We start from the raw sequence: 2,500 nt of genomic DNA, 5'->3' as shown, positions 1-2,500 counted from the left end.
GGTGGCGCGGCGGTGGCGTGGCGGTGGCGGCTCCCCCTGGGGGGCCGCCCGCCCGCCCGTCGCCTTCCCGCCGCCGGCCCTGGGCCGGTTCCCCGCCGGTCGGTCGTGGGTCCTCCGCTCCGTGCCCTACGCCCCCTCGGCGGGCGCCTCTTTTACCTGTGTCCCGAGCCCCGGGACCTCGCCTCCCTCCGTCGTCCGTCCGGCTCTCTCTCGCTCTCTCTCTCTCTTTCGCGCCCTCCCTCCCCGTTGCGCCCCCTGCCCGCGCTCGCCACCCGCTTCCCGTCGAAGCTCCCCTTACGCCCTCGGTGGCGACAAGGGGTGCCCCGGGAACGCGGGCGCGGGCCGGGCTAGGGCCGCGGGGGCCGGGCGTTTGGGGTTCAGGAGCAGAGAGGGCCGCGTCCGGGCGCGAGCGTGGGGAAGGTCTCCGCCCGGTTTCGGGGACACGGGTGTGGGGGTGTCGTCGGGCGGTGGCCGTGGTGTCTCGTGTGGCGGTCGGCCCGGCCCCCCGGCCGGGGTCCCGCGTCACGGGCCGGTAGCGCCGAGGCCCCCGCGTGTTGCGGGCGGCCGCGGGCGGAGAAGCGTGTCGGTCGGTGTCGGGGCGGCGGTGAGCGTGGGGGCGCCCCGCGCCCAGCCCCACCCCCCACGCCTCGCCCGCCTCCCCCCTCTCCAGGTACCTAGCGCGTCCCGGCGCGGAGGTTTAAAGACCCATGGGGGGTCGCCCGTCCGCCTTGGGGTCGGGGCGGTCGGGCCCGCGGGGAGTCGGGAGGCCCCTCCCTTCTCCCCCAGGCTCCGCTTCACCCCCCCCCACCACCACCGGCACCTCACCACACACGGGGCCGGGGCGCCGCGCCGCCGCGGCGCCGCCGGTCCACCCCGCCGCGGCCGTCGGGAGGGGGCTACCCGGCGGCCGTGGTGCGGGCCGGGGCCGTGCGCCGCGCGCCTGCGCGCCCCGCGTCCCCTGTGTGTGCGTGCGCGCGCACGGTCGGGTTGGGGGGGGGCAGGTGGGAACCCCCCGGGCGCCTGTGGGGTGTCCGAGCCCGCCCCGCCCGCGGGGTCGGTGCCGGGCGCCCCGTGGTGAAACCCTCCGGCCCCCTCCGGTCTGCTTGTTTTCTGTCTGACTTGGCCGGCCAGAGGCAGCCCCTCCGGGGGAAGGTGCCGTGCCACCGGCGGGGACCTCCCCCGCCGGAAAAACCCAGAGAAACCAAAACTCGTACGACTCTTAGCGGTGGATCACTCGGCTCGTGCGTCGATGAAGAACGCAGCTAGCTGCGAGAATTAATGTGAATTGCAGGACACATTGATCATCGACACTTCGAACGCACTTGCGGCCCCGGGTTCCTCCCGGGGCTACGCCTGTCTGAGCGTCGCTTGACGATCAATCGCCCCCCCGGGGTGTGCGTGCGCGCGCGCGCGCCTTCCCGGGGGTGGCGCGGCTGGGGGTTTGCTCGCAGGGCCGCCGGGGCCCTCCGTCCCCCTAAGTGCAGACGCGGCGCCCCCCGTCCACGGGGGCGCGCTGCCCGCGAGCGGGAAGAGAAGGGGGGAGAGAGAGAGAGAGAGCTCGCGACGAGGCCCTGGCCGCGTGGCCTCCGCGGTCGGTCCCCCTTCGGGAAGCGCCCTCGCGCCGCAAGCGGTCTCTGGGCGCTACCCCCGGGGTGTCGGTGGGCGGGGACGGTCCCGCGCCCTCGCGGCCGGGGCCGGCGGCGGTGGTTGGGCCGCGTCCGTTCCGCCGTCGTACGCCGCCCGCCCCCGGCGGCGTCCCGGCGAGGTCCGGCCCGCCTCCTCCGCGGGGCCCCGACCCGCGCGTCCGGGGTCCGTGCCCGCCCCCGCCGCCTCGCCTCGCCGTGTCGGGGCGGGCGTCTCGGGCCGAGGCCGAGTCGTGCGTGCGCGGCCGCGCCCCGGGGATGCGTGCCCCGGCGGCGACCCGCGGGACGCCGCGGCGTCGCCTGCCGCCGCGCGCTTTCCCCCGGGCTGCGGCCGCGCCGCTCGGCGCTTCGTGCACGCTCCCCGAGCCGGCCGGCGGTGGGCGCCTGTCGGTGGCGGGCGGGGGCGCACGGCGTCGTCCGTCCGTCGCTCGTGGTGGCGGGGCCGTCTCGCGGCTGCGTGGAGGCTGTGTGGCGTCGGCGGCGTGAGGGGTGGAGAGGCGGAGAGCGGAGACGGGGGGAGAGAGAGGGGAGAGCGAGAGAGGGTTGGGAGTCGGTCGGTTCGGTCGGTCGCGGAAGGAGGCGCGGGAGGAGGGCCCGGCGGTCGGGGGGCGACCGCCGGGTTTTCTCCCCACCGCCTTGCCTTCCGCGCCGCCCGCCGCCCTCTCCCGTCCGCTGCTCCCGCTCCTCCTCCTCCTCGTCCTCCCCGTCGTCCTCTCCCGTCCCCCCGCCCCCACCCCCGTCGTCTGCCGTCCTCCCCTCCGTGACGGCGCCGGCTCTGCGGCGCGCTCGGGTGTCGTGCGTCTCCCGGCCGCCACCCCCGGCCTCCCCGCCCCGTCCGTCCGTCCGTCCCGTGGCCG

At 77.9% G+C, this 2,500-nt stretch overlaps 1 non-coding gene across 1 annotated transcript; it reads left to right on the top strand.

Annotated features, from left to right (window-relative positions):
- The first annotated feature begins 1,214 nt into the window (after positions 1 to 1,214).
- LOC117310093 (5.8S ribosomal RNA) lies at positions 1,215 to 1,367 on the top strand. The gene has a single exon (XR_004524348.1). It is a non-coding gene; the product is annotated as a 5.8S ribosomal RNA (ribosomal RNA).
- The last annotated feature ends 1,133 nt before the right edge of the window (positions 1,368 to 2,500 follow it).

The sequence above is a fragment of the Tursiops truncatus genome, chromosome 21, assembly GCF_011762595.2.
Source record: "Tursiops truncatus isolate mTurTru1 chromosome 21, mTurTru1.mat.Y, whole genome shotgun sequence".
In the NCBI taxonomy this organism is placed as follows: Eukaryota; Metazoa; Chordata; class Mammalia; order Artiodactyla; family Delphinidae; genus Tursiops; species Tursiops truncatus.
This window is presented reverse-complemented; position numbering and strand designations above follow the sequence as displayed.